Here is a 26369-nt window from a genome sequence, read left to right on the forward strand (position 1 = left end):
ACATTTTCAGTAAAATAACTTTGTGGCCTCAAAATAAATGAAACTGTATCTAAAAATAAAATGTGTAACAGCTTTTCCTGAGTTTATTGAAAGTAAATATATAATTAAAATAAAAAAGGTTATACTGATAAATTTATCACATTCTCCCATTATAATAAACAGTCTATATTGCATAAATAAATATCATAATCACGTTGTTTATGGCTTGTTGATTTAAATACTGTTTTAGTTTCTTCACTTCATGTAGTGTATATTGAGTGTTACACCATCTTCTACATTGTAATCAATATCTAGTGTACCCAGTAGGGATGAAACGATTACCGGTTTCACGATAAACCACGGTAAAATTTAGTGACGGTTAGTAATATCGTATACAATTTAATTATCATTAAAACCGCATGTGATTATCACGATTTTAAAACTCGCTGTAAATCTTGTCCAGTCAGCCTCAGTCTGTTGCGCGCACTGCTGTTTTCTGAATGAGAAGAAATAGCAGAAGCAGTGACAGCGCCGGGAGATTTTTCAGACTTCTAAAAGGACCAAATCTGAGGCGTTGTCATATTTTGGCTTTTACAAAAGTCCTGAGGGAAACTTAATCGAAGATGGTCACCCTGTCTGCAGAACATGCCAGAATAAAGTCGCTGTAATAGAGGGAAACACTTCAAAACTACGAACGCAAGGCAAGTGGACTTTGACCTGAATACCAAAACTAAGTCTGGGAAATAATAACGTGAAGCGAACGAACAAGTTCAGACAAGACTAAGGTGACATTTAAGGGATAATAATCAGGGTTTGCCATTGACAACCGCCATTTGCGGGTGTAAGTTAACGTTATTTCGGCTGCACACTAGCCACTCTGCTGTTGAACTTATTATAGTCTTCTCAAAAGCCATCTGTTATAATCGCGTTGCGCATTATAACCACTCACACGTGTTTATATTGAGTTTATGAATGCATTGTCTCATAATCAGAGGCGTTCAGATTATCCGGAATTTTGTTCAGAGCGCGCGCCGCTCACACGCTGAAATCTACACTAAAAGCAGATGTGTGTGTGATGTACGCAAGAGATTCACTCATCATACAGAGGTTGACTGTTTTTGTTCTATTTCAGCAGCGAAAATAGTTTCAAACAAACACAGCAGAACCACAGCGCATCTGATGTGACTGGCATAAAGTTGGCGAATTTAGGGACCGTCTCTAAAGTTACACACAACATTGGTAACGTTATACACGTTTGAAACTTTAATAGCATTTGAAGAGAATGAAAGTCGTAAAACTGGCTGTAAAGTGATCATCTAGGTGTCAGGTATGATGCAGTCATTTTTATATTTAATAAAATAAACTGTCAAATCATATGGAAATATGGATATGCATTATTTCTCTAGGATACTGTTTGGGCTCTTACACAAAACATGCTAGATTTAAATGCATCATTGCTGAACACTGATGAGAATATTGCTTGAGAATATATTTACAGAGATAATATTAGAGATTATATTTACGAGAAATTATTATTATTTATGCGTTGCTATTGACGACGGCCATTATAAGGAAGAAAATCCCACAGAATCTTGCTTAAAAAAGTGCATAGAGCTGCTTTAGTTTGTTTGTTGATCTTCAAATATAAAACTTGAACAAAACCGTGATAATATTGATAACCGTGATAATTTGGATCACTATAATCGTGATGTTAAATTTCCATACCGTTTCATCCCTAGTACCCAGAACAATTCCAAATTGCTAATGGTGATTTTCAGCACTTATTTTCATGGGCCATTGCATATAACATTGAGTGTTAAAGTGCCCCCATTATGTTTTTTTCAAATATTCCCTTTCATGCAGTGTGTAATATCGCTGATTGTGAATGTAAACGTTCAGCAAAACTGTAAAGTCGAAAGTGCACAATAAATAAAGTTATTGTTTCCCAAAAGAAAGAATCAACTCTGGACCACCTAAATGAGTAATTTTTCATGGCGGTTCTATGTCACTAGAAAAGACGTCTGCATAATGCTCGCCTATGTTATGTGTTGTCCGCCCCCGAACAACTTGACCCAACCAGAGAAATCATTTTACTGACAACTGCTTCTCAAATCTCAGAATTCAACGCGGGATTGCTCTTGAAAGATTCGTCAGTACCAGTTAATTTGGATCACCTTGCTCCTCAATATCACAACCTGTAAGTATGAATAATTATTGATGTATATTTTTTCTACCGGGTTTGTAGTATGTAGTTTTCTGTTTTATACTGTGTAAGTTTTCTTACTGTAATAGTTATTGCTAGCTAGTTTTGGGCCACTATTACCTAAAGCTGTGTCTATTAATACAGATTGTCTGTCGTTCTTACTACTTTAAATAAAGATAAAGGAAGGAGCAAATTATGGTAATGGATGTTTTGTTTCGTGCGCTGTGAGCGGTACACCAATCACAACAGACTGGGCCATCTGGCCAATCAGAGCAGAGTAGCTCACGGAAAGGAGGGATTTAGAGAGACTGATTCATCCGTCGAGTCATTTGAGAATTATTGAACAATGCTGTGATGTGCAATGTAGATTATGAGAAAATTTAAGTGTTTTTTGACCTCTGATGCATGTAAACCTGCTGTAGGAGACCTCCAAGACTAAAGTAGGAAACTTTAAAATAGCATAATAGGGGCACTTTAAATTACACAAGTTAGATACGTTTTTATACAAGTTTAGGTGGAAGTCGTTAATAGATAATTGTGAGAAACTGTAATAAAAGACCCACAAAAAGATAAAAACAAGAAACTGGTGTGAAGTCACACGGCTCCTTATTCACCATCAGCTGATCCTGAGGAAACTGGACTGACGTCTAAATACTGAGAGTCCTACAATAAAACACACACACAGTCACATATGAGTATGAGACATTATTGCTGGTGTAAACTTGGGTCAGTTTAAAAGCTTTAAAATATACTCACTCACAATAGTATAGTTTCTCCAGTTTATAATGTGGATTATGCTTTAGAACAGAGAGAAACTTCACTTCTGATTGTCCTAGTTCATTCCCAGACAGATTCAGTTTTCTCAGGTGTTCAGGGTTTGATCTCAGAGCTGAAGCCAGCGCAGCACAACCTTCATCTGCCACAACACCTCAACCTGTAGAGAACAATGACACAGTTTGAATTGTAGTTCAAGTGTCTGTAGTTTGTTGTTCACTCTGGTCTCAGATCAGGAGAGGAGATATAATGACAAGCATAGTCACACACTGCTGCTGATAGAATGAGACGTATGTCACCGGTGCAGGCCGGGGCGGACTCGAATGACCAGCCGCCCCTGACTCCAGACACCACCGTGAGGAGCCGACACCACAGGCACGCAACAAACGGACAAAGGAGGAGGCAAGTAATTGAGTTCAAAAATAATAGTCTTTATTGAATGATAATCAACTTGAGGAAGGAATGAGCAACTCCTGTCTTCTCAGGCTATTGGACCAGAGTAGCCGTTGGAACGATGTTCCACTGTCTTCGGGGGACAATAGAGCGATAGTGGCTAGGAAGGCTTACTCCACGGCGTTGCTGCTCATCTGCAGGACTCAAACGGTAAGTAACAGGTAATGTTCACTTTCTCAACAGCAGATTCTCTTATCAGGACGTGAGAGGGGAATTGTGACTTTAAAACTCACTGCACAGCGTTGCTGCACATCTGCAGAACTCAGACGGTAGGTAACAGGTAAGGCATCTTCTCTTAACAGCAGATTCTCTTGTCAGGACGTGAGGGGAATGGTGACTTTAAAACTCACTTCACAGCGTTGTTGCACATCTGCAGGACTCAAACAGTAAGGAACAGGTAATGTCTCTTCTCTCAACAGCAGATTCTCTCATCAGAACATGAACGGGAAATTGTGACTTTAAAACTCACTTCACAGCGTTGCTGCACATCTGCAGAACTCAGACGGTAGGTAACAGGTAAGGCTTCTTCTCTTAACAGCAGATTCTCTTGTCAGGACGTGAGAGGGGAATTGTGACTTTAAAACTCACTTCACAGCGTTGCTGCACATCTGCAGAACTCAGGCGTTAGGTAACAGGTAAGGCTTCTTCTCTTAACAGCAGATTCTCTTGTCAGGACGTGAGAGGGGAATTGTGACTTTAAAACTCACTTCACAGCGTTGCTGCACATCTGCAGAACTCAGACGGTAGGTAACAGGTAAGGCTTCTTCTCTTAACAGCAGATTCTCTTGTCAGGACGTGAGGGGAATGGTGACTTTAAAACTCACTTCACAGCGTTGTTGCACATTTCACAGCGTTGCTGCACATCTGCAGAACTCAGACGGTAGGTAACAGGTAAGGCTTCTTCTCTTAACAGCAGATTCTCTTGTCAGGACGTGAGAGGGGAATTGTGACTTTAAAACTCACTTCACAGCGTTGTTGCACATCTGCAGGACTCAAACAGTAAGGAACAGGTAATGTCTCTTCTCTCAACAGTAGATTCTCTCATCAGAACATGAACGGGAAATTGTGACTTTAAAACTCACTTCACAGCGTTGCTGCACATCTGCAGAACTCAGACGGTAAGGAACAGGTAATGTCTCTTCTCTCAACAGCAGATTCTCTCATCAGAACATGAACAGGAAATTGTGACTTTAAAACTCACTTCACAGCGTTGCTGCACATCTGCAGAACTCAGACGGTAGGTAACAGGTAAGGCTTCTCCTCTTAACAGCAGATTCTCTTATTAGACATTAGCGAGAGACTCAGTAAGCAGCTTTACCAGCGATGTTGTACATCTTCAGAGCTCCATCAATACGTATAACAGTTCAGACTTTTCCACAGCCATACGGATCTTCACGAGGCTTGTAATTTCAGAGGGAGAGAGGGTTAACAGGAGCCTTCAATGAGGGATTACTTCACGACAATACTCAGTGGAAGAGAGAATAATACAAAGCATTACTTCACCAGTTTAGTTGTATCGTTCTGGAATTTGGATGGGGACAAGTCGATCATTTCACAAGAATGGAAGCAGACGTTGGGAGACTCTTCTCAGCATATCACACAGCACTCGTGTTCACTACAAATCCACAGCATTAATTCAGCGTGCATCAGGTAAGGCAAACAACTGCAAATCACTCACACAGTAGGGCTGATCAGAAGCCTCGCTTCATCCATGCATTTGAATGGGAATATTCAACTCTCAATTCCTCTCCAGCGTCTCTGAAACAGATGTCCTCCTCAATAGTAAATTTCACATTCACAGTCTTTTCTTCCAGCTTTACATTTGATTCAACGATGTAATTAATTCACTTATCTTTCTCTCTTCCTCTTCCGGCACAGATCCAAGCAGCAGTTCAATCCAGTAATATTCTCCAAGCAGCTCTAAACGACAGCGTCCAATGTAAGCGCTCACTCAGGAGATCTTCTACCCCAAGACACAACGACAGAGACCCAGCCAAACAGCTGATTAACTGCACACCGGTTGACTTTCACCAGCTCGACCTCAACCTCAACCTCGACCTGACCCGACCTGAACTGACACCCTTCTTCTCTTCTGAATGGCTCTTTTATCCTCCTCTTGTGAAACGGAAAGCCGGTGCAAACACCGCTCCCCTCTCCCTCACACCTGCCGTGCATCAGCAGTAATTAGGTAGGGCAAAGTCTCTGCTGCACCCGGAACCGGAGTGCGGTGTTACACCAAAATAATTCCCCTCTGGGAACATGAAAAGAAAAAGAAAGGTTCCGCTTTTCCCAGCATTTTGTCACCCTTGACATCCCCCCCTGCCAATCGGTTCTAGTCCCTAGAACTGGTCTTTCTAATGCCAGTCGCCATATCTCTCAGGTGGCTGTCCTCGGGTGTCCCGCTGGGACCGTCGGGGTGGCGTGGGTGGAGCCACTTGGGCCTCCACTTCGGGGTTCCCTGGGACTATTGCCCACCCTATCATGGGCACATTGGGGGCAGGCGGCGCACTCTGTGTTTCAGCCGCGGGCTGTGGATAGTTCGGACATGGACGGAGCAAATTTTGATGAAGTACCCGTATGGCAGGGCTCTACATAGCGCCCATTTTGGGCGCATTTGCGCCTGAAAATGCCTGCGTGCGACTGTGAAAAAATATTTAGGCGCACCGGTGCGAGTGACCCGATCGATTCTCATGAAAAGATGTATAATACAATCGGAATAAAAACTACAACTGCCAAAGTGCATCAACACTGACTGACTGAGCAACTGTTGCGTTTCGTGCTGCAATCAACTGCTTTTCATGCCTTTTGTCAGCAGAGCATGAGCAAAAAACGTGTGCGACGGACTACACTTCACAGATTGTTTAACTTACCAGGTGAAACGTGTGTGACGCAGCCATGCGCGCTTACCAGACGCCTCGCGCTGATGTTTCTTTGCAACCAAAATTAACTAGAAATACTACATTTGGATTATCATAAACCAGGTCGGAAATTAACAGCGGCTTGGGGCAAAAATGCCACCAAAAATGAATTAATAAAAAATCATTTTAAAACGCCCCTGTATGAGTGCTTGATTTAATCTGTATCAGCTGCAGTCCATACAAATGACTAGATGCATATGAGTGAGTACATCATGAATCCATTTACCAAACCGTGTTTTTATCTTACCCTGAATCACTACGGTACACATATAATAAGTGTTTATATTCTGACTCTTCAATTCCAGTTTGTGTCGCAGCGCTGCGGAGGAGCACAGTCCCTGTGTGACTCGCCATAGACACAAACAGATAGAAGTAGGTCTGCAGTGTTCTTCTGCGAGACGCGTGCAGTTCTGTTTATTAAGCGCCAGAGCGCATAAAGTCATGGACAGCTATTGCTCAGAGTATTGACGTGATCTTGTACAAAAGTCCAATAGACAAGTTGATATTAATTAACAACGTTTTAGGCACAATACTGTCTATTTCGGGAAACTACACAAGAACATTGCGCATCTCCAAGCGGTTTGATTCAAATGAATCTGCGTTTGAACGATTGAATGAACGACTCGCACAGAAGACTTGACGCCACCTACTGGCGGTTCTATTTTCATTTATACTTTGCATGGACTTTTTATTTAAAATATAAAGCTTTTAAATAAGTTTCAGTTTAACTTGTACATAGCCTATTTCTAAATTCAAAAAGTTATATTTAAAACATTCATACAACATTATTCACCCATGAGCTGCATTAAATCTATGTAAATGTGTCTAAACAGCACTTCAGATAGAGCTGCTGTGGCACTTCTACAGTGCAAAGATTGATCTTTTGATGCTGATTTAATTTGATTGGTAACAGTCTGGTTGTGTCTTATTGCTCTAACTGAATTTATTGTTTAAATTAACATTTTAAAAACAAAATTTCTATTTTAATTGAAGAAATTGCCAAAAGATGATGCATACATTTAATAAGATTAGAAAACATTGCTCTTATAATGGTAAAAATGCCCCTAGACATTAATTTAAAGGGACAAAGATTATCCTGGGAAAGTTATAATTGGAATGCGTGTTATTGATCAGAAAGTGCTCCTATTTTTTGGACTGTGCTCCTAATTTTTTTAAATTAGGAGCACAAGTGCTCCTCAAGAAAAATGTTAGCGTAGAGCCCTGTATGGGTTCCGGCTTTCCCTCAGGCCGTACCGAGTAGACTGGAGCATCAGGCCCCTGTCGGTGTTCCACCACATATGGTGTCGATTCCCAACGATCATGGAGCTTTCCTTTCCCTGGACGTCGGTTGTCCCTTACCAGCACTCGATCTCCAGGCAGTAAAGGGGCTTCTCTGGCAGTTCGATCATACAGCCGCTTGTTCTTAGCTGCTGCAGCACTCAAATGGCCTGAAACTCGCTTGTAGGCATTTAGTAATTGTTGGTGGTGTCGATTTACCCAGTCCGTGGTGTTGTACTCTCCTTCGGTGGCCTCGGTGCCCAGGAGCAAGTCTACAGGTAGACGTAGATGACGCCCAAACATGAGATAAGAAGGGGCATACCCGGTGATGCTGTGCACACTATTGTTATAGGCTTGTAGTAACGTAGGGAGGCTCTCGGCCCATCGACACTGTTGCTCACTCTCCAACGTTCCCAATAGCCCCAACAGGGTCTGATTGAATCTCTCGCACCCTCCGTTACCTTGGGGGTGATACGAAGTCGTGTGTGTCTTTCGACAACCATAGAGATGGCTCAGCTCTTTTATGACTCGGGACTCAAAATTTGGACCTTGGTCCGAATGGAGGATCTCTGGACAGCCGAACGGCTGTATTACTGTTCTCCAAAGGGCATTGGCTGTATTTTCTGCCGTCTGGTCTACAGTGGGGACGGCCCAGGCGTACTTGGTAAACAGATCGGTCATTACCAGGATATTTTGATATCGATCTGCGGGTCGCCCTAGGGTCAGGAAGTCAATCCCTATGATGTGTAGAGGCGCCTTCGGCCGAAAGGGAACCAGTGGGGCTCGAGGCTCCTTCCGGCGTTTAACCCTTTAAGACCTAAGGGTATTTTTACAATTAATTTTCCGCCAGGTGTTATTTACTAAAAAAGCTTGTAAAACATCAACCCTGTTGAGCACAGACAATTGACACACCTCTTTTTTTTCAAGACAAGTAGCACTGTCAGTATTTTTGTGTTGCATTGATGTCACCTGAATGTAAAATAAGTTTAGGGGACCATAAAGACAAATGAAAACATAAAACGGAAATTGAATCACTCAAATATTTATTGAAAACACACACAAATAAATAAAAGCTAAGCATATTTCCTCTGGAAAACAGTTTGTTCAAGTCTTTGGAGTCCTGGAACTCAGGAATAAACATGATAACTTATACAGAACCAAAACTATTTACATTTTTCCAAAAAAAGTCCAGGCGCTTTTGGCCTCTTTGGATTTTGGATATTTACTGGTGCCAAGCCTCAAAACAGTTCCTATCTGGAACTTCTCCACAAACTTTCTTCTCAAACTTTTTCCTCAAACTTTCTCCACAAAACTGCAGCGCGTCTCTCTCTCTATCTCCTCAACACTAGCCGTGCGCCTCTCTCTCTCTCCACAATAACAGAGCTGTGGTAATGCGTAATGACGCACACCAACGTGGATGACGGATCAGCCTGTCATTGGTCAAACCCTCATCCAAAATGGCAGCTAGCATCGCGCTAGCGGCAAAAATGACGGAAAATTTATAAATTATGGACATCAAGTGGATATATCTTGGATGTAAGCGTTTTGATTTATTGCTGAACAACTCCAAAAAGATGCACATGTTCCAGGCTGGATAGAAAACCTTCTGTAAAGGCTATAAAGACACCAAAGACACCCCCGTGATGGCTAGCTCGTTAGCTTTCTGCTGGAAAAAACGGTAAGAAAATCGATCAAAGTTTCATTAAATAATATAGATATTTATCGGAGGTGCCGTGTGACGTCGTGGGCGATGCCGTCGGGCTCTGAGGGTTAAACAGCGTGCACCGTGGAAAACTCTGAACAAACTCTTCAACTTTCTTCTCCATCCCTGACCAGTAGAAATACCTCCTCAGCAGTGACAAAGTCTTTTCTTGGCCCTGATGGCCAGCATGGGTGTGATAGGCAATTAACAGCTCTTGGACTTGGTCCTCTGGGACCACCACTTGATACCTGGTTTCCTGAGTTCTTGGATCTCGCAGTGAACGACAGATTACCCCTTCTCTGATCCGCAATCTCTTCCACTGTTTCAGGAGCTGTTGTACTCCCACCGTCTGAGCCTGCCTTTCCTCGGCTCGCAGCCTGAATCCCCGCCTGAGATGCGAGGCGACCTGACACAGGTCTTCATCTTCCTGCTGTAATCTTCTCCACCGTCCGGGGTCCCATCCCCAACTGGACGGAACATCCCCCTGGGTCCCGGGAGCTTCCACGACCGCCACCAACAATTCATCCTCTTGAACAGGGGTATCGAGGTGCGTTTGGCCATCTCTCTGAATGGCTGGGAGTCTGGACAATGCATCAGCATTCGCGTTTTCTCTGCCAGGTCGATACTTAAGCCGATAGTCATAATTAGCAAGCTGAGCCACCCACCGCTGCTCCACTGCTCCCAACTTGGCAGTCTGCAAATGGACTAGAGGATTGTTGTCCGTGATCACAGTCACCTTAGCTCCCCACAGGTAGTCTTTGAATTTCTCGGCCATGGCCCATTTCATGGCTAGCAACTCTATCTTGAAGGAACTGTAGTTTGCTGCGTTCCGCTCTGCAGGGTGTAAACTTCGACTGGCATAAGCAATTACCTTCTCCACTCCTTGTTGCTCTTTGGCTAGTACCGCCCCCAATCCTGCATTGCTGGCATCGGTATACAGGAGAAACGGCTGAGTGAAGTCTGCATAGGCTAGGATGGGAGCCCTCAGAAGTTCCTGCTTCAGATTGTGAAAGGCTGTTTCACATGCTGAGTCCCATTGCACCGTCGATGAACTTTTGCCACGGGAACGTCCAGTGCCAGCAAGAAGCTGGTTCAATGGCTTAGCAAGCCCAGAGAATCCTTTAATAAATCGTCGATAATATCCTACGAAGCCTAGGAACGACCGCACTTGTCTCACTGTTCGTGGGGGTTCCCAGCCTTGGACTGCTGCAACTTTCTCTGGGTCAGGGGATATACCAGCAGCGCTGACTCGATGTCCCAGGAATTGTACCTCTTTGCGAAACAACTGGCATTTTTCTGGTCTCAACTTTAGCCCATATCTCTCCATGGCCCGGAAGGCATTCTCCAAGTGATGCAGGTGGGTTTGAAAGTCAGGGGAAAAAACGATTACATCGTCTAAATAGACCAGCGTGGACTTGACTAGTTGCCCTCCCAGGCATCGCTGCATAAGTCGCTGGAAGGTCGCGGGGGCGTTGCACAAACCGAACGGCATCCGGTCCCACTCGAATAACCCGAACGGTGTGGTGAAGGCAGTTTTCTCTCGGTCGCAGTCATCCATCTGTACTTGCCAGTATCCGCTGGCCAGATCCAAGGTTGAATACCATGCTGCTTGAGTCAAACTCGTGAGTGAGTCTTCGATCCGCGGCAATGGGAATGCATCTTTCTTAGTCACACTATTGAGCTTGCGGTAGTCGACACAGAATCTCCAAGCTCCCGTTTTCTTCTGTACTAGGACAATCGGGGCTGCCCATGGACTACTACTTTCTCGAACAATCCCTCTATCTAGCATCCCTTTTAGCAGAGCGCGGACTTCAGTGTAGAGAGTGGGGGGCACCGGACGGTACCGCTCCCGACTAGGTGTTACTTCTCCGGTGGGTATTTGGTGCTTAATCACTTCTGTACAGCCATAGTCTTCCTCATGGGTTGAGAACACATGTTTCCACTTCTTCAGGAGCTCCTGGAGCTGTAACACTTGTCCTTCCTCCAGGTCCTCACCCTTCAAAGACTCCCCCATCAAATGGGTCGGCATTTCCCCTCTCACAGGGCCTGAACTGGCCTCCACTGGACGGACGGCAACTTCTACCACCGCAGGGCTCACCTGCCTGAAACAGACATCTTGTTGCTCTTGGATTTGGACAGGACGGACAGATGAAACTCGAACCAGACGTTGGTGCCGACGAAGGAGTACTGGGTAGGGATGGGCGTTTCGCACCTTCACTGAAACTCGCCCTCGTCGTATGACCGCTAGCCCATGGGCTACTTCGATGGGTTGACAATCTTCATGGGGCTCTACCAGGACAGTTACCTGACTCACGGGGTCCAGCAGGCACTCGGACCCAGAGAACAGCCTCGCTCCGGGCTGGAACAGACAGAGCGTACCGGCAGGTGACTCGACCGATATCCTCCCGATCTTGCACCTGACTTGCTGCATGGACTCTTCGGCAATCGGCCAGGATCTGGTCCCATTCCTGTCTTGCTGCTAACGGGGGCGTTCGGGCCGGTCGGCCTTTAAACAGCTCTTCCCAGCAATCTAGAATGACATTCATCCCTAGCAGTGCTCGATGGAGACCCAAGCAGTGGTCTCGAACAATGACAACACCCTTCTGGTGGACAGGGACCCCTCGAACCAGAAAGTCTACCACGATGTACCCAGTGTAAGGAATATCTAATCCATTCGCTCCACGTAATGTGAGTCTTGAAGTTTCCGTCCTGTGAAGCCGATGATCCGCGAATAACTCCAGAGCCAAACTCTCTGAAAACAAGGTGACCTGAGAACCTGTATCGACCAGAAAATTAATCTTCATTCCATTAACTTGAACTTCCACGGTGGGGCAACGCCCAACCCAGTCGTCTCTCATCACCGGAACAGAACAAGGGTCTCTTGAAGGGGTCCCGGCCACTTGACCCACAGTGACCGGTGGGACTAAAAACCCTCTTGAGAATTTCGCCGACGGTCGCATTGGCGACTGATGTGTCCCGGATTTCCACAATTGATACAGATGGGTCGACCCTGGTGGTCCCACTGAAACCAGGGGCCCGTTGGACGCGGAGGGCGGCGTACAGGTCCTTGCCCCTCATCTGAATATGATCTTCCTCGCATCATCGGTCCACCCTCGACTCGACCGCGATGAAGCTCACTCAAAAGACTCCGAGACAACTCTGCCATCTGTCCCTTAACATCCTCCAGTAATTCTGTCCTCAATTTCTGCTTCCACTCATTTGACTCAACAGGCGCGGGTACTGTGGCGCTGCTGACCGCCACACGAACTGGTGTCCGAGTCATCTCTCCCTGATCCGACTCCAACGCCAAGGCCTCTTGTCGAAGCGCCTCAAAAGACATAGTGGGGTCTCGTCGAAGCTGGAGCCGTATGCCCTGGCGCACCGGTCCTTCACGCAGCCCCAAAACAAACTGGTCTCTCAATAAGCCATCTCCTTCTCCCAGTCCATGATCTTGTCGACCTTTCAGCCGGCCAAACTGCTCTCGCAGTTTCAGGGAGTATGCTCGCAGAGTCTGCTGAGGCCCCTGCTGACAGTTAAAGAACTGGGCACGAAGAATGGCTACCGGGGTAGAATCTCCATATACTCCAAACAAGAAATCAAAGATGTTCTTCGCAGTGGCCCGCGTGGCTTCTGATGCAGCAAGAACTTCTCTTTTAGCTTCTCCTTCTAACGATCCTAGCACAAACTGTGTGTGTGTGAGTTTTTTTTGTCTGTTTTGCACTCTTGATGTTTTAGAGATTCACCCCTTCACTGTTAAGTCCTTTTTTTCTGCACCCTGGCTGATTTGTAGATTGTATGCACAAAAAAAAATCATATTTTCGTATTTTCGCCAATTTCCCATTCATTTCCTATGGGGGTCATTTTTGACCCGAAGGTCCTGAGTGTGACTATTTTTTTTACAACCACGTAGACTTTTCAAATCCTGTCCCCAATTTTTTGGGGTGTTCATATACCAAGTACCAATAAAGTCACCAAGTTTCGGATTATTCCGATGAAGCTACGATTTTTTTTTTTACATTTATAAAACGCTTCAGGTCATTTTTGACCCAAAGAACCCCAGAGGGTTAAATAATGCTCTGCATTATTATAAGATGTGTTCTGGCATCAGGGGTGTTTATTTAACCAATCAGACAAGGGTAAATCGAGAGTCAGCCAGCAGCTCATTTGATTGGCTACAGAAGAAGGTGGACCCGCCTTCCTCCTCGCGCTTGCAAAACTCAGCGAGTGAGAGAATCATGCCAAAACTTTAAACGCAGCTAAAAGAAAGACGGAACTGTACAAATCGGTTTCTCTCTGGAACTTTTTTGCCCTACGTACACAAGTCATTTAGACATTTGCAACAGTTTTTTACACAAAGGTTGGTTTTACACAGTCAATCTTTTTTGCAATTCCTGACTCTTGGCGAAAGAAACATGTCAAAAGTCTTAGCACGGAAAAATGGAAGTCAGAAGAATACAGATTATATTTATTTTGCGTTAACATGAAGCTGCAGTTTCACAATACATGAATTACACTTACGAATAACAGTAAAATGCTGCAAATATTTTTTTCTTACACTTGAAAGGCAATTTACACCTTTACAAAACTTATCTTGTGCATGCAAATTTAATTTAAGCTTGCAATCTTATGTACACTTTCACAAATCTTACCCTGCGCTTGCGATTCTTTACGGCATCAATTTACCTTCATAGTCTTTCCTTTTATCACTGATAATGTTGAAAGCTAAAGTGATTTATTCACTTCCTTATCACTGTAATAATTTAAAACTAGGGCTGTTTATCACCAAGAATCTGGCGATACAATATGTATCATGATACAGGGGTTACGATACGATATATTGCAATCCTGTAAGAAGGGTAAAATATTACAATATTTCTTGTTTTTTAGGAAGAAGATCTAATTTAGAAAAACTGTCATAAAGGACACACAACCACATGTATAAAATCTGAGAAAAAAAAAAAATCAAAACAGTGGAATCTTCATTTGCATTTATAGAAATAATATTTGTGCAATTTAAGTAAAGGAAAAACATTAATGTGTATTCTTTAGGTATAAATTAGATTTTATATATTCTTGATTCCTGCTTTAAAGGTTCACAGTTTTATATTACAGAAGCTGCATAGTCCACTTTATATTAAATACTGTAAAGCTGCTTGATTTACAGTAATCTATTTTATAAAGCATTATATAATACGTGATGTGACCAGAGTGCAGAATTGCAGAGCTTGTGCAAACATTTCCATATCGCTATGATCATATGCGTTCTTACGTTCTTTTTCACCACAGTATTGAGAGGAACGTGTCGTGTGCAGTACATATTTACATATTCTAAACGCTCCGCAGCACCGATGGCGTCGGGATGTTAAGTGAGCTGGTTTATAATGGAGGCAAATTGAGTCTACACTTCAGCTCCGTACAACGTGGCGGGAGCCGGTATAATTCTATCATCTTGTTATGAGCTGGTTTGCTAATGCTAACGCTTCCGAAAGTGTACCCTTTCACTTCTCCCTGTCACAGTTATGTTCTGAGATATCACTGCCCTCTAGCGGTTGGACTTAAACCATAGACCGTAAAAAAATATGGACGACGCTTCTTCCCTAACTTCCACTTAAGAAAAGTGAAGCCATCAACGTCCAAAGATGTTGGCGCTGACATCTTGGGCTCCAGCCCCTGACCAGCGTCCAGAGGCGGCTCCAGCCACTTGACCAGCGTCCAGAGACAGCTCCAGCCCCTGACCAGCGTCCAGAGACAGCTCCAGCCACTGACCAGCATCCAGAGACGGCTCCAGCCCCTGACCAGCGTCCAGAGACGGCTCCAGCCCCTGAACAGCATCCAGAGACGGCTCCAGCCCCTGACCAGCATCCAGAGACGGCTCCAGCCCCTGACCAGCGTCCAGAGACGGCTCCAGCCCCTGACCAGCGTCCAGAGACGGCTCCAGCCCCTGACCAGCATCCAGAGACGGCACAGCCCCTGACCAGCATCCAGAGACGGCTCCAGCCCCTGATCAGCGTCCAGAGACGGCTCCAGCCCCTGACCAGCGTCCAGAGACGGCTCCAGCCCCTGACCAGCGTCCAGAGACGGCTCCAGCCACTGACCAGCATCCAGAGACGGCTCCAGCCCCTGAACAGCGTCCAGAGACGGCTCCAGCCCCTGACCAGCATCCAGAGACGGCTCCAGCCACTGACCAGCGTCCAGAGACGGCTCCAGGCCAGGACCCCATAGCTCCGCCCAATAATTTTTTGGGGGGGGACAGTGGGTACCTTGATGAGGCCACAAAGGCTGTGCCTCTGTGGCCCTATGAACTGTTTACGCTCCATGGCCCAGGTCCGCCCACACTTCATGGACCAGGTCCGCTCACGCTCCACAGACCAGGTCCACCCACACTCCCAGGCTCGCGTCTGCCATTTCTGGGTCTAAGTCCTGTCCCCCTGCACGGGCCTGGCCCACCATCCCTCCCCCTGTTCTGCCTCCGTTCCACCACCCTCCTAGACTGTTTCCTGTGGAGCGTCTGGAATCAGCTCCTTAAGTGTGGGGCTCTGTCATGATCCCAGCCTGTGTTTTCCTGTCTTGTGAGGACTTTTATTATTCCCTGTCTTGTGTCATGTTTTGTAGTTCTTTGTAGTTTTTCATGTTGATTAGTTTCCCCAGGTGTTTCCCATTTAGCCACTCCCTCTAGTTATCTTGTTAACCTTGTTTCCCTTTGTGTATATACAGTCGTGGTCAAAATTGTTGGCACCCCTTGTAAATATGATCAAATATGGCTTTAAAAAATAAATCTACATTGGTTATCCTTTTTATCTTATATTCAAAAAATTCACAAAAATCTAACCTTTCATTGAAGTAAAAAAATTGAAAATGGGGGGTAAATCACATTATTAAATAAATGCTTTTCTCCAAAACACGTTGGCCACAATTGTTGGCACCCCTAAAAACTTTTATGAGTAAAATATCTCTGAAGTATATTCCCATTAATATTTAAATTTTTTTAGCACACCAGGGTGACAAGGAACATGAAATTGTCCAGTTATGACGTCTTGTTTCACAGAAGTATAAATATAAGGAAGCACAAAGTCCAATTTCCCTTAATCATTCATCACAATGAGTAAAACCAAAGAATATAGTTCTGATGTGCAGCAACAGATTGTTGAGCTTCACACAATAGAAAGTGGCTGTAGGAAAATAGCTAAAGCATTGAAAATTCTCATTTCCACAATCAGGGCAAAAATTAAGAAGTTCCAATCAACTAAAGATGTTACGAATCTGCCTGGAAGAGGACGTGTGTTTATTTTGTCCCAATGCATGGCGAGGAGAGGAGTTTGAGTGGCCAAAGACTCTCCAAGGATCACAGATGGAGAATCGCAGAGATTAGTTGAGTCTTGGGGTCAGAAAGCCTAAAAAACAAAAAAACAAACCCATACATCACCATATGTTGTTTGGGAGGGAGTCAAGAAAAATCCTCCTCGCTCAACCAGAAACAAACTCTAGCATATTCATTTGTCAGACACAACTGGAACTTCAGACGGGACCTGGTTCTGTGATCAGATGAAACTATAAAAAGAGCTTTTTGGCAGCAAATCTACCAGAAGGGTTTTGTGCAAACAGGGATAAAAAGTACCCCATGCCCACGGCTAAAAATACCGCTGGAACTTTAATGTTGAGGGCCTATTTTTTTGCTAGAGGTCCTGGACATCTTGTTCAGACACATGGTATAATGGATTCTAGCAAATACCAACAGATAAAAAAATAAAAACCTGACGACCTCTGCTATAAATCTTATAATGGGCTGTGGTTGGATCTTCCATCAGAACAATGATCCAAAACAAACATCAAAATCAACACAAAAATGTGTCACTGAACACAAAATTAAGCTTCTGCCATGGTCGTCCCAGTCACCTGACCTGAACCCTATAGAGAATGAGTGGGCTGAAATGAAGAGAAGAAGCACCAACATGGATCTGTTCATCTGAAGGATCTGGAGAGATTCAGTATGGAGGAATGGTCTCTGATCTCTTGTCAGGTTTCTCCAAACTCATCAGGCATTTTAGGAGAAGCTGTTATCTTGGGAAAAGGAGGTTGCAAAAAGGTAAAAGGGTGCCAACAATTGTGGCCAACGTGTTTTGGAGAAAAGCATTTATTTCATAATGTGATTTACCCCCCATTTTCAATTCTTTTACTTCAATGAAAGGTTAGATTTTTGTGAATTTTTTGAATATAAGATAAAAAGGATAACCAATGCAGATTTATTTTTTAAAGCCATATTTGATCATATTTACAAGGGGTGCCAACAATTTTGACCACGACTGTATATACCCCAGTGCTTCAGTTGTTGTTTGTCGGTCGTTGCTCCTGTATGTGTTCCTGTCATTGTGCTCCTGCCTGTTTGCCTTCTTGGATTTTCTTTGTTTATGTCTTTAATAAATGTTCAAGCTGCATTTGGATTCTCAACTCTCCTCATCCCTGCTCAAACGTAACATACAGTACATGAATCTGACATGGATGTAAACAAAATAAATATTGATAAAGTGTTTTTGAGAATTGATGCAGTATCGCCAAACATAATATCACAATATTCACATGTATCAATATTTTCTTACACCCCTAGTTAAAACTAAACATTTAGACTCTTGCCTGTAAGTCACAGAGGCTTTGACTCAATATTTTACATATTAATGTTCATCTGAAAGTTCAACATAAATCAAACAATTAGAAGCAACTGAAGTTCCAGTAAATGTTTGGTAGGTTAAAACAGAAGCAGCAGGTCATGCGATGTGATGGAAATTATGAATTAATGAACTTCAGCTGATTTTAGTCGTAAAATTTACATTAAAGGACACACCTTATATGTATGACTGTCGGTAAGAGATTAACTTACTCCAGTATCTCCAGTTTGAAGTGAGGATCTTCAAGTGCAGCACAGAGAAGCTTCACTGAATCTCCTAGTTTATTCCAAGACAGATCCAAATGTCTCAGGTGTTCTGGGTTTGATCTCAGAGCTGAAGCCAGAGCAGCACAGCCTTCATCTGTAACACCACAATTCCTCAACCTGCAGAGATCAGATCAGTTTAGTAGTTAATCATTTAAAGAGAAAGTAAAAACTTAAAGCACAGATCAATATGTTTCAGAGCACAAAAACAAAACACCGTCTTGTTACAGATATGGTGAGATATTATAATTATACATAATTATAAAGACACCAAAATTTACCTTGAGAAACTTCAATCTGATTTTACTTGTTTAGCAGATTTATTTTACCATATATACAGCAAAGTACAAGATAAATGATGTACGCTTAATTTCAAATCTATTGACTGCGTCAAAGACGATTGTGATGAACAGTAAAAATGAATCCAGCATGTTCTTTATTTCTCAGTTCAGACGGTTGAGCTCGAGCCTGTTTAAAGTCAAGACATTGAAATGTTGATTGTGATGTGAAAGTGTGTATTTCAGTGACTCTCAGTCCTGCAGTATCATGTTACTGAGGAGCAGCTCATGTGTTCAATCATTTGGAGCTCAATCAGCTGAACTCACAGCAGCAGAAAGAGACTGAACACTTCAAATATACTTTACATTATGATTCATGTGTGAGAGTCAAATATGATCTTACTCTAATTTCTCCAGTTTACAGTGAGGATCCTCCAGTACAGCAGATAGCATAGTGACTCCAGAATTTCCTAGCTTATTCCAAGACAGATTGAGTTCTCTCAGGTGTGAGGGGTTTGATCTCAGAGCTGAAGTCAGAGCAGCACAACCTTCATCTGTGACGCCACAATAACTCAACCTGTAGAGAACAATGACACACTCTTCACTCTCTCAGATCAGATCAGCAGTGAATCCATTATTAAAGAGAAAGTAAAAACTTAAAGAACAAACCAACATGTTTAATGGATCATTGGACGGATGGCTAAAATGTCTCAGATCATAACATACAGAGATATTAATACTATTATTAAAAAATATTAAAACGAATATTTCTTAGTTGCCCAATTATTTAAACCCATTTTCATAAACATTTTAATAACTGATAAACCACTGTGTCAAAAACATGTAAATATGGATCACTAAACTCTGACAACATCTGCAGCTCTAAAGATTTATGAGTTTTTATTTTTATGTTTTAACAGTGAAGTGATTGTTCTCAGAGATACTTACTGAACTGATCTGGATTCTTTAATCACAGGCAGCAGCTTCTGAAAAACCTCTAGTTTTTGTTTCATTGTTTATTTCAACAAATTTGTTAATATCAAACTCGTCCAGCTTCTTCTCTGATGTCAACAACACAAAAACTACAGCTGACCACTGAGATGAAGAGAGTTTGGCTTCCTTTATTTTTCCAGGTTTCAGATTCTGTTGTATTTCCTCCACTAGTGAATGATCACCCAGTTCATTCTGACAGTGGAACAGATTGATGGATTTTTCTGGAGAGTCAATGGTCCTGATCTTCTTCTTGATGTACTCAACTGTTTCCTCATTGCTGTCAAAGCTGCTGCTTGTCTGTTTCATTAGTCCTTGCAGGAGAATCTGATGAGACTCCACTGACAGACCCAGAAGGAACCGCAGGAAAAGGTTCAGATGTCCATTTTTACTCTGTAGAGCCTCGTCCACAGCTCTCTGATGCAGATCAGACAATGAAATATGTTCTGATGAATTGTATTGAAACCAGTCCTTAACCTTAGACCGCAAACTCTGTTTGGTGATTTGGTCGAACACATTTATGTTGTTGTTTGTATAGGAGAGGTGCACATATAGAGCCGCTAGATGTTCCTGAATGCTCAGATGAACAAAGCAGAAGACTTTCCCCTGATACCAGCCAAACTCCTCTCTGAAGATCTGAGTGCACAATCCTGAGTACACTGATGCTTCTGTCACATCAATGCCACACTCTCTCAGGTCTTCCTCATAGAAGATCACATTGCCTTTCACAAGCTGCTGAAAAGCCACTTTGCCCAATTTGAGGATCATGTCTTCATCTGTCACATTCTCCTCATAATCCTTCTCATGTTTGATGTAGGTCTGAAGGATCAGGAAGTGTGTGTACATTTGAGTGAGAGTCTTGGGAATCTCTCCACTCTCTGCTTCGCTCAACATCTTCTCTAGAACAGTGGCTGAGATCCAGCAGAAAACTGGGATGTGGCACATGATGTAGAGGCTCCTCGATGACTTCAGGTGTGTGATGATCCTGTCGGCCAGACTCTGATCACTGATTCTCTTCCTGAAGTATTCCTCTTTCTGTGGCTCATTGAAGCCTCGTACCTCTGTCGCTCGATGGACACACTGAGAGGGGACGAGATCAGCTGCTGCTGGTCTGGAGGTGATCCAGATGAGAGCAGAGGGAAGCAGATTCCCCACAATGAGGCTCGTCAGAAGCACGTCCACTGAGGCTGATTCACTTACATCACACAAACTCACATCCCTTTGAAAATCCAGAGACAGGCGACACTCGTCCAGACCATCAAAAATGAATGACACTTTATATTTGTCACTGGATATTTCCATTTCTTTTGTTTCAGGGAAAAAGACATGAAGAAGATCTAAAAGACTGAGTGTTTTGTCCTTCATCAAATTGAGCTCTCTGAAAGGAAGTGGAAATATGAGCTGGACGTCCTGATTCTCTTTCCCTTCAGCCCAGTCCAGGATGAACTTCTGCACAGAGACTGTTTTTCCAATGCCAGCGACTCCCTTTGTCAGCACAGTTCTGATGGGTTTGTCTTGTCCAGGTAAAGGTCTAAAGATGTCATTGCATTGGATCTGTGTGTCCTCTGTTGCTGCTCTCCTGGATTGAATCTCAGTCTGTCTCACCTCATGTTCATTTCTGATCTCTCCGCTCTCACTCTCTGTGATGTAGAGCTCTGTGTAGATCTCATTCAGGAGTGTTGGGTTTCCCTGCTTTGATGTTCCCTCATACAGACACTGAAACTTCTTCATCAGGTTTGATCTAAATGTGTTGAGGACTTCATGGCTGAAAAATTTAAATACCACATTATTAGGCAAGGCAAGCAAAAGGACAGTCTGCCTCAGCTGCATGTTGCACCCACAAACACACCAAACAAAGGCAGCTTATCAGTCATTATATACATATAATTATATATATATATATATACACACACACTAAATTGTAGTGTGTATTAATATACACTAAATTGCCAAAAGTATTGGGACACCCCTCTACATCATTTAATTAATGTGTTCCAGTCACTTCCATGGCCACAGGTGTATTACAAACAAGCACTAGGCATGCAGACGCTTCTACAAACATTTGTGAAAGAATGGGTCGCTCTCAGGAGCTCAGTGAACTCAAAGGTGGTACCGTGAGAGGTTGCCACCTGTGCAAGTAGTCCATTCGGGAAATTTCCTCACTTCTAAATGTTCCACGGTCAACTGTTAGTAGTATTATTAAAAAGTGGAAGCAATTGGGGTCAACAGCAACTCAGCCACGAAGTGGTAGGCCACATAAAATCAAGAGCGGGGTCAGTGCATGCTGAGGCACACAGAATGTGCAGAAGTCACCAACTTTCTGCACAGTCAATAGCTACAGACCTTCAATCTTTGTGTGGCCTTCAGATTAGCTCACGAAGTGAGTAGAGAGCTTCATGGAATGGGTTTCCGTTGCCGATGTAACGGAGGCCAGCTAGTAGTCAGTAAACCTCACTCCTCTGATCTCAAGAGACGCTCTAGACTGACGCTAGCGGTTGCAGCCTTTAGCCTTCTTATTAGAGCGTCCGACTCTCATGCCGACGGACCCGGATTCGAATCCCGCCTTGAGTGGGCGGTTTGAACAGGAGGGGTTACACCGTGCAGCTGCATCCAAGCCTTACATTACCAAGTGCAATGCAAAGCGTCAGATGCAGTGGTGTAACACCACTGAATCTGCAGCACACCGCCACTGGAGACGTGTTCTCTGGAGTGGAATCATGCTTCTCTCTCTGGCAAGCTGATGGATGAGTCTGGGTTTGGCGTTTGCCAGGAGAACGGTACTTGCCTGACAGCATTGGGCCAATTGGGCTTCTCTCCAGTGTGAATCCTCATGTGTTTGTCCAGGTGGACTTTCTCCTTGAATTCACACCGAGCGCATGTAAACGGTCTTTCTTCAGAGTGACTTTTCAGATGCTTTCTAAGGCTGCTTTCACACTTGACGCCTTTTTTGAAGCTGCCAGCGTCTGTTTTACATTATAATCCTATGGAATAAACTGTGTTTTCAAAAAAGTCATGAGCGCTTTTTTAAACGCCAACGTCTTTTTCTGCAGCTCAGCGTGTCTTTTCAAGTTGAAAAAAGTTTAACTTTTCTGAAAAAAACACCCTAGGTCAAGTGCCTTTTTTAAAGCTTGGAGAAGGTGCCGGTTATCTCTATGTATATTTTAGTCTACAATAAAACGAAATAGGTCATAAAAACACAACCCTTTTCGTTTACATTCAAAACAATATTAAAAATATTAATATGTGGTTCAGACAAGTGCGCATATTTGATTATCACTGTAATAAAATTAAATATGACAAAACACAACCCAGTCTCTGTTTGTTAAATGTAAGTTTATGTATGATCAATAATAGCCATTATAAAAGTATAAGTAAAAAGTATAAGACGCTATTAAAGAACTAAATCAAACAATTCAGTCAAACATACAAAGTGAGCACTAGTAGGCTACAACGGTAACACACAGTTAAATAGCCTAAAAATATAATATAATGTAACTTAACTATAACAATAATAACGAATAATAGATCCATGAGACCAAAGATCGCCCGTTACATTTACAAGACAAATTATATCTTGTGTTTAACCACTACAGAGACATCAGAGCCAGCAGCAGACATCAGAAGGACTAGCCGAGGAAAGGCTGCGTTCGCCGGGGTTAACGAATGCTGAGCCGAGCGCCTGCTGATCGACTGGATCTCACAACTCCGAAAACGGCAGATAAAATATTCAAATAGGCGCTCTCTTTATAAATAAACCACAGATTTGAGCTTTACATTAGTACATTATCGCCTGAAAAAGTCTTAAAACTACATTTCGTCACACATTAACAGTAGTGTTATAAAATTACAAGTGGTTTCTCATCAGCACTCTTGTTCGGCTGTTGTTAACAAAAGATGCCCTCGGCTGCTATTTGGAACCAAACGCTGACAACTTTTCTTTTTACTAAAAACTCTTGTCAACTTTTTCTTGTTAAAAAAGAAATCAAGTGTGAACACAGCCTAAGAATGGAATGTCATTAAAGGGGACCTATTATGCAAAATTCACTTTTGGAAATAAATGTGTGTTGGCAGTGTGTGTACACAACCACCCTATAGTGATAAAAATCCACCCACTCCTTTTTTTAAATCCCCATAAATCATAAGCAGTGTCTCTCAACGACTCGTTTTTTCAGCCATGGGGCTGGTGTGACATATCATCAGCCACAGGCCCTGCCCACGAATGTTAACAGACATAGCTGTTTTAACATAGAACTGCCCTGATCGAGTTCACAGTGAGCTGTACACATCCGCCATTGCTGCACTGACGAGACTGTCTCCCGAGCATTGTAGGTGTTATGTAGCTGGATGTATTAATCCACATAGCTCTCTCTATTTACTCCCGAAATCTGAGCCGCTGAAGACGAGGTGGAATAATTTTGTTTTAGAAGAAAATGCTCCCTCAACTATATCGATATTCGTTTATGTCTGCTCGAATCATTTTACACCGGACTGCTTTGAAAACGAGGGTCAGTAAAAAGCAGGTTTTGCAAAAAAGTTGCTTCTGAAGGATGTAGCAGTGCCAACTGTTCGTGGTCCAGCTACACCTCCAGAAGAAATAAGTATCATGCGTTTGTTTTCCAAATTGCCTTTGAATTTGTCAAGCTCATAATCACATGTGGGACTTGTGTCACATGTGTCTGTTGGTACTCAGTTAACAATGAAGACGTTTCATGTATACTACAGGACTCAGGAGTACAGGTATGTTTATGTATTACATGATACTGCTTCCACAGAAGACCTATAACTAGACTTGTTACACAATCAGAACTACTTGCAGTTTCCAACATTTTCAGGAGCTGGGGCAGGAGCACCAGATAATTTACATTTAAAGGGACACACACTAAAACGGAGCGTTTTTGCTCATCCCCAAAAAGTGGCAATTTTAACATGCTATAAAAATGATCTGTCGTATTTTGATTTTAAACTTCACATACACACTCTGGGGATATCAGAGAATGATTTAACATCTTGAAAAGGGGGGCATAATAAGTCCCCTTTAAAGTCCATGTGCATGTAAAGGCAGACGTCCCAAAACTTTTGACAATGTAGTGTATATATGGGTTATTGTGTGTTTGCACACGTGATATCAGAAAGAAACAAACATAATGCACGTGAGTGAAGACAGGAAGGTGACGGTGGTGTTTAAATCGAGTTGCTCCTCCCACTTCTGGTATTTTTACAAACATTTCTTATCCCGTGCGAATTGGCCATTAATATTACTGACATACTGTGGTAAAATTACATTACTCCATCAACCCTTGTAAAACTAATCCCGTCCAAATAGGCCTTTTGTACCCCTATCTGGAGTGGAAGAAATGGAGTCAGGTTTGCGATTTTACACTAGACATGCCCACACCGATTCACTGCCTGCCCAATATGGCATCAGTGCTCCCAATTAGAGTGCAAATTTATTGTCCGTCAGAACAGATCTTGTCTATCAGAGCCGTTCAACACGGATCTGCTCTGGATGAGTTAATAAGCACAATGTCTGTTTTATTCTGTATGATATCTTCAAATTATATATTTTGTTGAAATTTTATACCTGAGATCAGTCTGTGTATTTTCACTCTTAAAATCTACTGGATGACCCATTGACACGTCACTCCTCATAGACACACAGCTGGGCTCTGCTTCTGATCTCTTCGGATGAACTGAACTATAATAAAGACAGATTAAAGTTAATCTTTTAAAAGACCATATTTAACAAAGTATATATTTATTTTATTATTTAATGATTAATTATTAAAACAAGCACTTAGTTATCATTACATTTACAGTTATTACAAAAAATTTAAATTGAACAGTGCTTTCAGGTGTGACTCTGTGTGAGTAACACTAGCCTAAATGTTAAAATATCTGAGAAAAATAAATTTCATCGATACTATTCTGATAGAATTGCTAAAATACTATTCTTACATAAAAAGCCATCTAACTCATTTTTCTAGAAATGTTTTACCTGAGATCAGTCTGTTCATCTCCACTCTTAAAATCTACTGGATGACCCATAGACTCGTCACTCCTCACAGACACACAGCTGGGCTCTGCTTCTGATCTCCTCTGATGAACTGAACTATAATAAAGACAGATTAAAGTTAATCATTTAAAATACCATATTTAATAAAGTACATATTCATTTTATTATTAAATGACCAATGATTAAAACATGCACTTAATGATCATTACATTTACATTTATAAAAAAAAATTGCATTGAACAGTGCTTTCAGGTGTAACTCTGTGAGCAACACTAGCCTACATGTTAAAATATATAAGAAAAATACATTTCATCGATATTATTCTGATAGTATTGATAAAATGCTATTCTGATATAAAAAGCCATCTAACCAATTTTTCTAGAAATGTTTTACCTGAGATCAGTCTGTTCATCTCCACTCTTAAAATCTACTGGATGACCCATAGACTCGTCACTCCTCACAGACACACAGCTGGGCTCTGCTTCTGATCTCCTCTGATGAAATGAACTATTACAGAACAGATAAGCCTTTATGATAATAATTATCTTAAAGTATTTCATAATCAAAAAGCACTTTATGGGGAGGCTGATCTTACTATTTTACAATAATGTTTTTGGTTTGAACCTAACAAAAACATATGTTCTTGCCACATCTTCTAAAGGTTATAGTGTGTTTATTTAAAGTACCTGCATCATGGAGAACAATCTTCATCACTAGATCGTTGTGTGTCATCCATGATGAAGCTGAACAGCTTCAACAAAACCTGTTGCTAAGAGTCAGAGAAACAAGATAACGTGACGCGACGTTCACTCAAACACACAATAGGCGTATATTTACACAAATGCTAAAATAATCCAC

The 26369-nt window shown here is 42.5% G+C and overlaps 1 pseudogene across 1 annotated transcript; it reads right to left on the minus strand.

Moving 5' to 3' along the window:
* Nucleotides 1-1821: 1821 nt before the first annotated feature.
* LOC307130388 (NLR family CARD domain-containing protein 3-like) lies at nucleotides 1822-26203 on the minus strand (annotated as a pseudogene). The gene is made up of 8 exons: nucleotides 26198-26203; nucleotides 25905-26005; nucleotides 25494-25607; nucleotides 25080-25193; nucleotides 19457-21263; nucleotides 18912-19085; nucleotides 18180-18350; nucleotides 1822-3116 (listed from the first exon to the last, which is right to left on the minus strand). The product of its transcript is annotated as an NLR family CARD domain-containing protein 3-like (transcript).
* Between the last annotated feature and the right edge of the window lie 166 nt (nucleotides 26204-26369).

This window comes from Gobio gobio (genome assembly GCF_949357685.1).
Source record: "Gobio gobio genome assembly, chromosome: 8".
Lineage (NCBI taxonomy): Eukaryota > Metazoa > Chordata > Actinopteri > Cypriniformes > Gobionidae > Gobio > Gobio gobio.